Below are 16,080 nucleotides of genomic sequence, written 5' to 3'. Positions count from 1 at the left end.
CATCGAAATATTGGTCGGAGACCCAACAAAGAATATATATATTCTGGATCGTCTTGGCATTCTTAGACGATTTAGCCATGACCGTCCGTCTGTCGAAAGCATGCTAACTTTGGTAGGAGTGAAGCTAGGTGCAGGCTTTTAGTGCAGGTGGGTAGGCAATGTAAATGGGTCAAACCGGTCCATGTTTTTGTATAACTGTCATATAAACCGATATCGGATATTGGCCGATAGAGGGCGCAATTCTTTTTCGATTTGATTGAAACTTTTCACGTAACGTTCTCTTATGAGTTTCAACAACTGTACGAAGTATGGTTCATAACCTGATATAACTGAACTTGACTTCTTTAACTGCTAGATGGCGTAATTATTATCCGACTTGGCTGAAAATTAGCATGAAGTGTTTTGGTTTGACCATCAATAACTGTGCTAAGTATGCTCTAAATCCGTTCATAACTTGATATAGCTCCCATATAAATCGATTTCGGATCTTGCCTTCTTTAGCCGATAGAGGGCGCAATTATTATACGATTTGGCTGAAATTTTGCAAGAAGTGTTTTGGAACGGCCATCAAGAACTGAATCGAGTATGTTCTAAATCGGTTCATAATCTGATTTAGCTCCCATATAAACCGATTTCGGAACCTGTCTTCTTGATCCCCTAGAGGGCGCAATTATTATCCGATTTGGCTGAAAATTTGCCTGAGTGTTTTGGTTTGACCATCAATAAGTGTGCTTAGTATACTCTAAATCGGTTCACAAGCTGATATAGCTCCCATATAAATCGATTTCGGAACTTGTCTTCTTGAGCCGATACAGGGCGCAATTCTCATTCAATTTTGCACATAGCGTTCTGTTATGACTTCCAACAGCTATGTTTTGTATGCTCTAAATCGGTTCATAAGCTGATATAGCTCCCAAATAAATCGATTTCGGATCTTGTCTTCTTGAGCCGATAGATGGCGCAATTATTATCCGATTTGGCTGAAAATTTGCCTGAAGTGTTTTGGTTTGACCATCAATAACTGTGCTTAGTATACTCTAAATCGGTTCATAAGCTGATATAGCTTCCATATAAACCGATTTGGGATCTTGTCTTCTTGATCCGCTAGAGGGCGCAATTATAATACGATTTGGCTGAAATTTTGCAAGAAGTGTTTTGGAACAACCATCAAGAACTGAGTCGAGTATGTTCTAAATCGGTTCATAACCTGATATAGCTCCCATGTAAACCGATTTCGGATCTTGTCTTCTTGAACCGCTAGAGGGCGCAATTATTATCTGATTTGGCTGCAATTTTGCAGGAAGTGTCTTGGAACGACCTCCAAGGACTGACTCAGGTATGTTCTAAATCGGCCCATAACCTGATATAGCTCCCATATAAACCGATTTGGGATCTTGTCTTCTTGAACCGCTAGAGGGCGCAATTATTATCTGATTTGGCTGAAATTTTGCACGAAGCTTTTTATTGTAACATCTTACATCTGCGCCAAGTATGATCCATTTGGCTGAAACTTTGCACAATAAATTCCACTTTGATCTCCAATCCAAGTATGACCCCAATCGGCTCATAGCTTGAAATTCCTATCCATTATCCTTTGTTTGTCTGTAAAGAGATATCGTCCAAATAAATTGAGAAATGTGAGCTATGGTGAAGGGTATATCCGATTCGGCCCGGACGAACCTAACACGCTTTTACTTGTTTATATACTGTGAAGTCGATGGGCCGTTACTTTCCCAGTTGCGTTAAAGGCAAGAAATTAAAAGACTTAAGACACAAACTTTTTCACATAGTTGAGAGCATGAATCTAAAGACTTAAGACACAAACTTTTTCACATAGTTAAGAGCAAGAATCTAAAGACTTAAGACACAAACTTTTTCACATAGTAAAGAGCAAGAATCAAAAGACTTAAGACACATAACTTGTCACATATTTTGAAGTTCAAAAATAATTAAATTCTTCAAATGAAATGAAATTTGAAAATTTATTAGTTTCGAACAGTTTCGTATAACTTTATATACTCAGTTTAAAGCTTGTAAACCTTGGCCAAACGTATTATTTTCATATCATTCGATTTGTAAGGCACCCCAAAGTTCACATGACCCTCCAAATTCTCATCGATTTACTTAAAAGCTTTTGGTTGCTATTCGTCTTTGGTTAAGTAATATGCAAATTTTTAGTATTTTAGTCACAAAAGGTTCCTATGTGAAAAGAACTTAGCCATCAAAGGAATGACGACAATGACTACGACGAGTTTTCCAACGCACGATCACAGCTCGCCTGTTCACATTTTGAAATGTTTCTGGTGTTTTTATTAACATTTATAAAGTGTTTATTATGGTAAATAACCCAAAATTACATGTCATAATATTATGCAAAATTTTTGAGTATTTTTTTTTTTGGTTTTTTGCCATTTGGCTGGTTGTTTTTGTTTTAGCATTTGCCAAATTTGTAGGCATTCATAGACATTTATCGGAAAATGAAAACCTCTCATGGGCAACAAATGCCCGTGCGTGATTAAATAATTGCTTTAATTTCAATGGAGTGTGGTTGGGTTTCGATTTTGTTCTTTTTTTGCTATATTTTCTATCTATGGGGTGTTGTTGACTTTATGGTGACTTGGCTAATGCCAATGATTGTGTGGAACTCGCCGAGTATTTTGGCCATAATTGCTCCGTTTGCATTGCAGTCAAAGCAAACAAAAATGCAACTAATTTCTATGGTTTATTATAATTTTGCACAGCATGTCGCAGAATTGCATGCCACCGCCAACAGCCACCGTGTGCAAATCGAGTGTAAATTAAGGTCTACACAAAAAAAAAAAAGCGAAACCAAAATCTCGTCTAGGCTAATCTCAGAAAATATGAAAAATTTGTGTACTTTGAAGTGCACAAAAACTAAGAGAAAAATAAATCCATATAAAAGTTTAAAAAAGTTATCAAAAACTTGAATTTGAATTCTTCATTTGTTCAAGTTTGCCAAAGAAAAATACGAAAATGGTTCTGAAATTGTGGTTGAAGACCAAAAGATTAAAAAACACTGAAAAGAAAAGGATGATAATAAATATTTTACCACAATTACTTAAGAAACCACTTTAGAATGGAGAGGGGAATGGTAAGGCCATTATTCCGCTTGTAACACCACAAAAAATGTCGAATGACCAGCCAATAACGCCACCAAATAGACTAAAATCAACCCCTATAATTACTGATTTTTTGATTTGATGGAAGAACATTCAATTTGATGCCCTTCAACGCTAGCAAATACGGCCCCGATAAGGTCTATGACTGACTATCTACCATACCAAGCCTTAGACGAATTTAAAGAACCTTAAGTGGTTCTTCTTTATTATGCCATTGCAGGAGATGTTCTCAGCCTTAGCGGAAATCATTTAGACAATGACCTGTTACCATGGACATAATGAGTGAGCCTTCTGTTCTGAGATATGTATGTATTGGGTTGCCCAAAAAGTAATTGCGGATTTTTCATATAGTCGGCGTTGACAAATTTTTTCACAGCTTGTGAGTTTGTAATTGCATTCTTTCTTCTGTCTGTAATCAGCTGTTACTTTTAGCTTGCTTTAGAAAAAAAGTGTAAAAAAAGTATATTTGATTAAAGTTCATTCTAAGTTTTATTAAAAATGCATTTACTTTCTTTTAAAAAATCCGCAATTACTTTTTGGGCTACCCAATATCTCTCGCCCTCTTTATAGACTTTAACCTAATGGTTGACAGACTTATAATACGAAAATCGTTGTGTTTGCCTTTGTGACAGAGGTGGTAAAAAATGAATCAGCTGACAAGTTAGCCAGCAGTGGGTAACGGATGAGTGTTGGGCTTGTTGTTTCAACGATGACTAAAGGGATAGGGCGTGGGCTGGCTCTATAGTTTGTAGGGTCGTCAAGACTCTGTAGTCAAGTTTTTCAAAGCGAAGAACGGCAGTTATCTTGGGGCTTAAGAAGCATGACCTTGAGCTATTGAACATTGCAAAGCCAGGTGTTGACATCGAGCTGGACGCAAGCATATGCGGAGTAAATGAAAAATCTATTTTTTTGTCTGGATTGTCTTCAGATATATAATCCTTCTGTTTTTCTGGGTTATTGAAAGAGTCTGAAGAGGTTGGCTGAAATCAATTCTATCCGATCAGAGCTCCCTTCCTACATTTCTTTTTCGTTTCCACTCTCTCTTGTCTGCTCTTTCGTGAACGAAGAAAATGGTTCTATGGTCTCAAATAAAAATGGCCTAACCAAACCAATGATGTTGGTGAGCACGCAAAAAAAAAAAAATTCCAAAAAAAATTCCATTAAAGATTTAATTGAATATAAAATAGAATTCAATTAAAAATTTAGTTGAATCAATAAATTTTTTAATTGAGTATGATTTTTTTCAATTACAGTAGTGATTGAAATATCTGCCATTTTCAATTAAAAAAACAATTGATTCTATTAATTTTTTAATTGAATCTAAAACAAGTAAAAAGGCGTTAAATTCGGCCGGACCGAACTTTGGATACCCACCACCTCGGGTATATATGTAAACCACCTTTCATTCCAAATGTCGACCGATCTGGACCAAATTTACGAAGGAAGTCGAAGGGGTTGAAACAACTCACTGTCCCATCAAAATCGGATACTAAATGTGGCTCTTTTGGGCCTAAGACCCTAAATCGGAGGATCGGTCTATATGGCAGCTATATCCAAATCTGGACCGATCTGGGCCAAATTGACGAAGGATATCGAAGGGTCTAACATATCTCACTGTCCTAAATTTCAGCAAAATCGGATAATAAATGTGGCTTTTGTGGGCCTTAGACCCTAAATCGGAGGATCGGTCTATATGGCAGCTATATCCAAATCTGAACCGATCTAGACCAAATTGAAGAAACATGTCAAAGGGCCTAAGACAACTCACTGTCCCAAATTTCAGCAAAAGCGGATAATAAATGTGGCTTTTATAGGCCTAAGACCCTAAAACGACGGATCGGTCTATATGGGGGCTATATCAAGATATAGTCCGATTTAGCCCATCTTCGAAATTAACCAGCTTATGGACAAAAAAAGAACCTGTGCAAAATTTCTGCTCAATATTTCTTTTTTGAAAGACTGTAGCGTGATTTCAACAGACAGACGGACGGACATGTCTAGATCGTCTTAGATTTTAACGCTGTTCAAGAATATATATACCTCATAGGGTCGGAAATGGATATTTCGATGTGTTGCAAACGGAATGACAAACTGAATATACCTCCATCCTTCGGTGTTGGGTATAAAAATTTTTAATTTTCAATTAAAAAATTAATTTATTCAATCATATTTTAATTGATTTTACAACATTTTTTAAATATTGTGCTTAAGTTAATTCAATTTAAGGCTAGTTTTTTATACGGGTGCCCACGGAACTTTGCATTAACAACGCACCTCAAGTTCATGTTTAAGGAGATACACATCTGTGTACCAAATATAGAAATTAATTGGAGTTTTCAAAAAATTTCAATAATTTTTTAATTGGATCAATTAAAAAATTAATTGAAAATTTCAAACATTTCAAACATAGCTTGCGTGCAGAGGGATCTGGGCCTGAGACGAGTGGGTCTGATTGGGCAGATAAACAGATGACGTGTGGTGCCTGGTCACAAGCGGTACAAAAATCTTGCACGTCGGCATCAATCCTTGCTCTGTAGGCGTTAAGGCGGCTGTATCTGCCGGATTGTTATTGATTCAGAATTACTCGGGTTCTCTTTTATAGCGCTTAACCTCACGCTCTAGATCAAGGTTGATACCTTAAGGCCTCCTTAGGGAGGCCACAGTAGCGCAGAGGTTAGCATGCCCACCTATAACGCTGAACGCCTGGGTTCGAATCCTAGCGAGATCATCAGAAAAAAATTTCAACGATTGTTTTTTTTCCTCCTAATGCTGGCAATATTTGTGAGATACTATGCCATGAAAAACTTCTCTCCAAAGAGGTGTGATACGCCGTTCGGACATGGCTATAAAAGCAGGAGGCCCCTTATCATTGAGCTTAAACTTGAATCGGACTGCACTCATTAATATGTGAGAAGTTTGCTTCTGTTCCTTAGTGGAATGTTCATGGGCAAAATTTGCATTTGCATTTGCAGATACTTTAAGGCTTCTGGGAGTTGGATACCCATGCACAAGATGATAATTTGGATGATCTCCGCGATAACAGTTCAGAAGGTATTGCTTGGACAACATGTAGTTATGTCTTCGTATGGGTAGGATCTTTGTCTCCTGATGGAGGTGGTCCACGTGAGAACTGAGGAGACATCCCATCGCAGGGCGTCATTTTGACTGATCTGAATATTATTCCACTGCGTGTCACAGAGCGGACGAGACCACACAGGCGCTGCATAACTTACCACAGACCCGCTAAGTGCTTTATATGTGGTAATAAGGTTTCTTTTGTCTGCACTCCTAGTGCTGCCGGCAAGTGACTTGAGGACCTTGGATCTACTTTCGACTTCATCGCAAACTATTGTGGCATATGGGGAGAATGTGTAAGAGCTGTCAAATGTGATGCTAGTGGAATGGAGGATAGGTAGAGGTTAAACAGTGCCGGAGATATCACACCGCCTAAGGGAACTCCCTTTTTTGAGTCTATGGTGCTTTGACCCCAATGATAATTTACTATCCAGGGTGTCGAACGCCTTCGATAGGTCCAGTGCTACGAGGACCGTCCTATCATATGGCCTGGGTTGACTGAAATCACGGCGAATTTGTTCGGTGATGGCATGCAAAGCAATTGTTGTGCTATGCAGTCTTCAAAATCCATGCTGATGTCCGGCGAATGGAAATTCTCTTACGAGGCTTGGGAGGGGTAAGTTAGGCTCGGGAGGAGTAGTGCCTCAAGCGTCTTGGCTACTGCGTCTACGACTTCCCCAATCGCGGGTACTTTCCAGGCTTTAGCATCACTTTGCCCATCTTGCAGACATCGGACACTCTAAGAGTGCTCAAAAACGGGTTGAGGATAGTCTTAAGATACTCATCTCGAGGTAGATCCAGATTCTCCAGCATCAGTGATATTCCGTCCGAGCCCTACGCCTTGGATGATTTGGCGCCATGGATGATATTCGTAACTTCGCCCACGGTAAATTGTGGTGAATGTTCATCGGCTCGAAGACCACGGATATGACGAATGGCTCTGATCCTTGCCCTGTTACTCTCGGAATGCTCAATAAATTGACGATTGAACAGTCTGGCGCATCTCTTTAGACCAGTCACGGTAATGTCGCCAGAAATGACCCGTCTGTCAGTGTTCGCGAGTGACTTAACAGTAGATTACAGCTTGCCTAAAATCTGTACCTAAGTTATATTGCTCCAAGTGTTCCTGCCATAAATCTCGATTATTTTAGTTAAATATCCTGTTTATTTCCAGATTCAGCTTGCTTATTCTGGGTATAGTGGAGTCCGTAAAATGAATACCATTACGCTTGTCTATGAGTACCAATGCCTGCGAGGGGAAATTGGGCCGAACTTGGGGTATTCAAGCGACTGGTATAAAGCCAGCGGTTGCTGCGTTAATGATGTCTCGGAATTTCCTCTCAGCAAGTAGCACGTTCGAGGGGGTGTCAGTTCACTGAAGCGGCGATTGGCCCAATTGGCCTTCTTCTGATTAATAAACGTGCGGCTCTCAAAGGTTATGAAGTCGGGTTGTCGGTCGATGGTGAGTATTAAGGGGAGGTAGTCCGATCCCACAGAAAAGACGGCTTGCCAGGATACGTCACTCAGCAGATCTGGGGGATGCAATGGAAATGTCTGGCGAGCTGCTACACCTCCACGTAATCTTAGTGCTGGCATCCTCATTCACCTTGCAAAACGTGGGGTATTCCATCTGCTCTGCCAAAGCTTTGCCCCGCTGGTCGTTACCTAGAGGAGAATGGCATGAAATGTGATGCGCATTAAAGTCTTCAAGAACCAGACGATTATGGGCAGACAGTAGCCAAAATGTAAGCTTGAACATTAACTGGGTGACAGCTACTAACCGGCGGTTTTCTTTTTATATTCCAACTGTATTAACCCAACTTATAAGACCAACCTCTAAAATTTGATCTGTGATTTTTGTAAAAGCCTGCCGATGGCTATTCCACATCAACTTGCTGCCGTTTTAAGGTTTTATTCTTTTTTTCCCATTCCAATAATTTTGTTCAGTAATTTTGCTTCATTTTTTTTTCTCCCCCTGTTTTCGGTGAACAAATTGACAAATCGCACGTTTTATGCTTTTAGCGACAACTCTGTGATTCTGTCTGCAGTGACTGACAGTATTTTTGTCAGCGGCAGTTTTCTGTTCGGTTGGGTTCGTGTTTAAATTTATTAAATTTTATAAGTAATTTTGTCAAGAAACTGACAATTCTATAGAAAATCCTAATACCTCAATATGTTGTGTGCTAATGTTGGCTGTAATTTGCAAAGAAAAAACAAAAACGAAAAAGCAGTGCCAAACAAACGAATATTGATTGCGAGTTACTTTGAAGCCTGTGGTCTCCCCGATATTGTCACAAAGCAATGGGTAGCCAATGGCTTTTTTTTCGCATTACCATGGAGAGAACACACACGAGGTGGTACTATGATGTGGGAAAATTTTTTTACAAGTTGACTTTTTTTCTAGGAAGTGGATGTATGCGAAATTTTGCTTTGGGGAAAAAAGAATGATTTGGTTATGCAGAGATGACGAATGGGGGAATGACATTTACGAGAAAGATACTGAAATGTGAAATAGCATTTAACTCTAAGGAATGTTAAAGGCAGGACTATGCCCTTCACAAGGACTCCAACGTGGGTGGTTTCAAAAGGGCTCTGGGAGTTTCGCCCAGGAGTCCTAATGTCAAGACCACTTCAGGAAGAAAATGGGTGCGATATAGGGACCCAACGTGGGTGATTTCTCTAAAAAGAGGATTATCGAGGAAAGCCATTATGGGAACTTTTAATGGTAAGCGATGTTTGACCATGCGAGATATTTTAGCCTTGTCTCCACTTATACTCAAACTCGTTGATATAATCGATAATCCCATTTTAATTTTCTTCTAACCTTGGGGAGCAGCAATACAACTTTGTTATGCCATTGATAACCATCTGGACACCCTCAGATTTTTCACATTATGGAAACCAAATGGTTATTAGATTTTTGTTTAATTTTCCCCCATGCATTGCTTTTTGTGTTTGTTTAATTTTTTTAATAAATTTGTCAAAGTGAAATATTTTTGCTTGTCTGCAGTTAATAAAGAACTCGTACTTCTCTCACATGGCGCAGGCAGGCAGGCCGCCAGGCAACCAGCATTCGATCTTATCGCCACCAGACTCGCCTTTTTTTCTACTCCTCAGAAACATTTGCTGGCACTTTGCCACCAAGTTTTCATGGAACTCTTTGTGTATGTAGCTGTTTATGTAACTCGTGTCGTTATTTTCATGTATTTTAATAAACTTAAGAAAATGTTTTTTTTTTTTTTTTGCATTTTGTCATTGGGAACTTTTTTATATATCCATTTGTTTAATAAATTGACAAACCGAAAAGAAAAAAAAAATTAAAAAGATATTGTTGTTAAATATTAGAAACCCGCCATAACAAGCATGAGGCCCAGGTTGTTTGTTTGAGACAAAGTTTCAAGCCCATACATATCCATATTTAGATTTTTATACCCACTACCGTAGGATGGGGGGCATATTCGTTTAGTCATTCCGTTTGCAACACATTGAAGTATTCATTTCCGACCCTACAAAGCATAAAAAGTCTAAGGCGATCTAGACATGTCCGTCCGCCTGTCTGTTGAAATCACGCTACAGTCTCCAAAAATAGAGATATTGAGCTCAAACTTTGCACAGATTCTTTTTTTGCCCATAAGCAGGTTTAAGTTCGAAAATGGGCTATATCGGACTATATCTTGATATAACCCCCATGTAGACCGATCCGCCAATTTAGAGTCTTATGCCCATAAAAGCCACTTTTATTATCCGATTTTGCTGAAATTTGAGACAGTGAGTTGTGTTAGGCCTTTCGCCTTGCTTCGTTAATTTGGCCCAGATCGGTCCAGATTTGGATATAGCCCCCCTATATAGACCGATCATCCGATTAAGGGTCCTAATACCATAAAAGCCACATTTACTATTGGGACAGTGAGTTGTGTTAGGCCTTTCGACTTCCATCGTTAATTTGACCCAGATCAGTCCACATTTCGATATAGCTGCCATATAGACCGATGCACCGACTTAGGGTCTAAGGACCATAAAAGCCACATTATTATCGGATTTTGCTGAAATTTGGGAAAATGAGTTCTCTCCCTTCGTCATTCTTCGTCAATTTGGCCCTGTTCGAATCAGATTTGCATATAGCTGCCATATAGACCGATCCCTCGATTTAAGGTTTTGGGCCCATAAAAGGCGCATTTAATGCCCGATATTGCCGAAATTCGGGACAGTGAGTTGCATTAGGTTCTTCAACAACTTTATGCAATTTGGCCCGGATCGGTCCAGATTTGGTTATAGCTGCCATATAGACCGATCAGCCGATTTAGGGTCTTAGGCCTATAAAAGCCACATTTATTATCCGATTTCGCTGAAATTTGGGACAGTGAGTTCTGCTAGGTCCTTTGATATCTTTCTTCAATTTGGCCCAGATCGGTCCAGATTTGGATATAGCTGCCATATAGACCGATCAGCCGATTTAGGGTCTTAGGCCTATAAAAGCCACATTTATTATCCGATTTTGCTGAAATTTGGGACAGTGAGTTCTGCTAGGCCCTTTGATATCTTTCGTCAATTTGGCCCGGATTGGTAACGATTTGGATATAGCTGCCATATAGACCGATCCGCCGATTTAGGGTCTTAGGCCTATAAAAACCACATTTATTATCCGATTTTGCTGAAATTTGGGACAGTGAGTTCTGTTAGGCCCTTCAATATCTTTCGTCAATTTGGCCCAGATCGGTAAAGATTTAGATATAGCTGCCATATAGACCGATCCGTCGATTTAGGGTCTTAGGCCCATAAAAGCCACATTTATTGTCCGATTTTGCTGAAATTAGGGACATTGAGTAACATTAGGCTCTTCAACAACTTTCTGCAATTTGGCCGAGGTCGGTCCAGATTTGGATACATCTGCCATAAAGACCGATCCGCCGATTAAGGATCTAGGGCCCATAAAAGCCACATTTATTATCCAATTTTGCTGAAATTTGGGACAGTGAGTTCTGTTAGGCCCTTCGACATCTTTCTTGGCCCTGTTCGAATCAGATTTGGATATAGCTGCCATATAGACCGATCCCTCGATATAAGGTTTTGGGGACATAAAAGGCGCATTTGTTGGCCGATGTTGCCGAAATTTGGGACAGTGCGTTTGGTTGATATTCTTCGGCATTACGGCACAGATCGGTTCAGATTTGGATATAGCTGCCATATAGACCGATCTCTGGGTTTTAGGCTTTGCAGCCATAAAAAGTGCATTTATCATCCGATGTTGCCACAATTTGGGACAGCGAATTGTGTTAGGCCCTTCGACATCCTTCTTCAATTTCACTCAGATAGGCCCAGATTTGGATATAACTGCCATATAAACCGATCTCCCGATTTAATGTTTTGGGCCCATAAAGGCGCATTTATTGTCCGATGTGTCCGAAATTTGGGACAATGAGTTGCATTAGGCTCTTCAACAATTTCTGCAATTTGGCCCAGATCGGTCCAGATTTGGATATAGCTGTCATATAGACCGATTCTCCAATTTTGGGTCTTGGACCCATAAAAGCCACATTTATTATCGGATTTTGCTGAAATTTTGAACAGTGAGTTGTCTAAGGCCCTTCGACATCTTTCTTCAAGTTGGCCCTGATCGGATCAGATTTGGATATAGCTGCCATATAGACCGATCCCTCGATTTAAGGTTTTGGGTCCATAAAATTCGCATTTATCGTCCGATGTCGCCGGAATTTGGGACTGTGAGTTGTGTTAGGCCCTTCGATATCCTTCTTTAATTTCACTCAGATCGGCCCGAATTTGGATATAGCTGCCATATAGACCGATCTCCCGATAAAGGGTCTAAAGCCCATAAAAGCTTTATTTATCACCCGATTTCGCTGAAATTTAAAACAGTTCATTATTTTAAGCCTTCCGACATATGAACCAAATATTGTTCAGATCGGTCCATATTTAGATATAGCTGCCATACAGACCGATCTACCGATAAAGGGTCTGAAGGCCATAAAAGCTCTATTTATTACCCGATTTCGCTGAAATTTGCAACAGTGAGTTATTTTAAGCCTCCCAACATCTAACCTAAATATGGTACAGATCGGACTTTATTTAGATATAGCTACCATATAGACCGATCTCCCGATAAAAGGTCTGAAGGCCATAAAAGCTTTATTTATTACCCGATTTCGCTGAAATTGGGAATAGGTGGTAACTTTAAGCTTCCCGACATCTGAAATAAATATGGTTCAGATCGGACTATTTTTAGACATAGCTGCCATATAGACCGATCTACCGATAAAAGGTCTGAAGGCCATAAAGGCTTTAATTTTCATCCGATTTCCCTGAAGTTTGCAACAGTGAGTTATTTTAAGCCTCCCGACAGCTAACCTAGATATGGTTCAGATCTGACTATATATAGATATAGCTGCCATATAGACCTATCTCCCGATAAAGGGTCTGAAGGCCATAAAAGCTATATTTTTTAAGCGATTTCGCTAAAATTGTAAAAATGTATTTTTTTTTTAGCCTCCTGACACTCGACCTTACTTATTTGGGTGCATACGTTATCCAATTTTCACCGGATTGTGACGAAAGGGGGTTTACATGTATACCCGAGATGGTGGGTATCTAAAGTTCGGCCCGGCCAAACTTAATGCCTTTTTATTCGTTTTATCTAGTTTTTTGGGATATTAGATTTTTTTCTTTTTGTTTTTTGTTTTTGGTCTCATAACATTTGAGTCGTGTGGTAATTTGGTAAAACATTCATAACGTGTCATTTTTACGCTTTAACATGGTGTCCCACAGCCGGCGAGTGTTAACGTCAAAGCTGCCGGCGTGGCCGTCGAGAAACAGACAAGGCTGAAATCTCCGCAACTTTTGGTTTCTTCTCAAAACTCAAGACCTTGCCAAGCACCTGCATTGACCGGAGGACCGAGCGTTAGTGTAAGCGCGCCACCGATGTGGCATAGTGAGTTGGTGCTTTCAAGATATTTCTGTTGAGATTATTTGACCGTGCACAAAACATTTGCCACCACTACACAAAAAAGTGTTAAATTTGAACAACAGCAAAAATCTAGATTCCCCTGACAGATGTATTAATAAGCATATCAAAGAAATCTATCGTTTCCAGCTAAAATAAAGGTCATTATGTGCCAAATGCGGCCAAAAAATTGTAGTTTTTTTTTAAGAATTATGCAAAAAAGACACAGTGCCACATTTCCAGTCAGGAATTCTTTGGAATATCCATTAATTGAACTTTTCCTAACTCTTTTACAGCATAAATAATAAATACTTTTACTTTACTTTACTTTAATTAGCTATGACAGAAAATTTTTTCCACAAGCCGAAAGTAGAAAAGCGTTCCATGCTTCTTGATGTTCTGTGCTCATTCTATTATCTATGACACCAAGTTTCGAAGTATCTCCCACAACTTGATCTTTCCATCGGGCTTTTGGTTGGCCTGGTTTGCGTGTACCACCGTGTTTTCCATAAAAATACTTCCTTGCTGGAGCTTCTTCATCTATTCAGACAACATGACCTAGCCAATGCAGCCGTTGTATTTTGATGCGTGTAAGAATGCTATCGTCGTCATACAGCTCATACAGCTCGTGGTTCATATGACACCTATATTCTCCAATTACGCAATCTTTCTCTCAAACACTCCAAGCACTGCCTCATCTTATTTCACAAGTACCCATGCTTCAGAACCATATAACAGCACGGGTACTATCAGTGTCTTGTAAAGTGTAGTTTTCGTCTGTCGAGAGGTGGCCTTGTTTCTAAACTGCTTACTTAGTCCAAAGTAGCATCTGTTTGCCAGTATTATTCTTCGCGTTATCTCAAAACTGGTGTCATTCGTTTCGGTTACGGCGGTACTGAGGTAGACAAAGTTACTGACTATCTCAAAGTTGAGGTTCCCAACTTTCTTCATTTTCCTTATCAGCTCGGTTATCTCCATTTGCTGCCACACCCATTTTCACTGACTCTCTTTCCATTTTTTCAAAGCTGCAGTTACTACTTCCGGTTACCGACCTGTCGATGATGTCGATGTCCTATGCATGGGCGAGTAGCATGTGTTCGCTCGGGATTAGTATGCCATATATAGTCACATCTGCATCTGGTGTAATCTTCTCCAGCAGGATATTAAAGAGATCACACGATAGACTGTCTCCTTGTCTGAAACCTCGTTTGGTATTAAATGGTTCGGAGAGATTCTTTCCTATTCTTTCTGAGGAACGCGTATCAGCAAGTGTCATCCTGCAGAGTCTTATTAATTTTGCAGGGATACCAAACTCAGACATGGCTTGAAATACCCTTGAACGTATTGGGGTATCGAAAGCAGCTTTGTAGTCAACAAAGGGATGGTACGTGTCGATTTGTCCTTCACGGGTCTTCACCAGGATTTGGTGCAGTGTGAATATTTGGTCAAGGGTGGATTTATCAGATCTGAAGCCGCATTGATAGGGCCCAATTATCTCATTGACTCCAGGTTTTAATTTTTACACAGTACGCTCAAGAGTATCCTACATGCAATGGAGAGGAGACTTATTCCTCTATAGTTGGCACATTCCGCGTTGTCTCCTTTCTTATGTACGGGACATAGTGTGCTGAGGTTCCAATCATCGGGTATGCTTTTTTCTAGCCATATTGCACAGACAAGCTGATGCATACGCCTTATCAGCGTGTCGCCTCTGGTCTCAAATAGTTTGGCGGGTAACCCGTCGGCTCCTGCTGCCTTGTTGTTTTTTTGTCTTGCCACTGCTACTTGGACCTCATTCTGACTAGGAGGTAAACATTCTATATCATCATCAGGGATTGGTTCTGCGGTATTCTCTTTGCCACCATCGTCGGACACTAGCAGTTTAGTAAAATATTCTTTCCATTCCTCAGCATATTATCTGTGTCAATAACCTGATTTTCTTCTTTGTCTTTAAAGGAGGATGTGCCGCACCAAAGCCATCGGTTTAATGTTTTTTTCTTTGGTAGAATTTCCGAATTTCATTCTGACTCCTGTACATCTCTATGTGCTCACACTCACATCTATCCATTTCCTTTTTCTTTCTGCGGATTAGACGTTTCTCCTCTCTCCTTTTCTCCCGATACCCCTCCTTCATCTGGCGCGTTGCTACTGATTGCAGGGTTGCTCTATATGCCGCATACTTGGCTTTAGTAGCATCTCGACACTCTTGGTCGTACCATGGGTTTTTTGGAGGAGGCTTTCGGTACCCAAGTACGGATTTCGCGGCATTTTCCATGGAGTGGGCAATAGTTTGCCACTGCGCCATTATATCATCGGAACAAGGAGTGCTTTCATCAAGCAGTTGGGTCAGTCGAGTAAAGTATGCCGCTGTCATCTGTTGTGATTGCAGCTTTTCAATATCTAGCTTCCGTGCAGTGTCAGATCGTAGTTTCCTCGCCATGTTCACACGGGTGCGAACTTTTGCTGCAACAACGTAATGATCCGAGCCTATATTCGCTACACGGATCGATCGTACATCTAACACGCTGGATGAATGTCTTCCATTTATTACAACGTGATTAATGTGGTTCCTCGTGTTTTGATCGGGTGACAGCCATGTGGCCTTGTGAATATTTTTAGGTTGAAATCTGGTGCTACTAACCATCATGTTTTTTATTTGTTTTATTTATATTTTGTTTAAGTAAACCCCCATCCTATGGTGGAAAATTCAAAAGTAAAATTCCATTACAATGGAAAATTAAAAAAGCAAAAAAAAAAATTATTTTTATAAATTGAGTTATTGTTAAGAAAAAAAAAATATTACTGTATATGTCCTTGCTTTCGCTGCCCTTTTCTTTGGTTACGTTCATAATAGTTCCTTTTTTTTCAAAATATTAAAAATAAATTCCACTTACCTTTTACTATAAACCA

Source organism: Stomoxys calcitrans, chromosome 3 (genome assembly GCF_963082655.1).
Source record: "Stomoxys calcitrans chromosome 3, idStoCalc2.1, whole genome shotgun sequence".
Lineage (NCBI taxonomy): Eukaryota > Metazoa > Arthropoda > Insecta > Diptera > Muscidae > Stomoxys > Stomoxys calcitrans.
Note: the sequence above shows the minus strand (reverse complement) of the source record.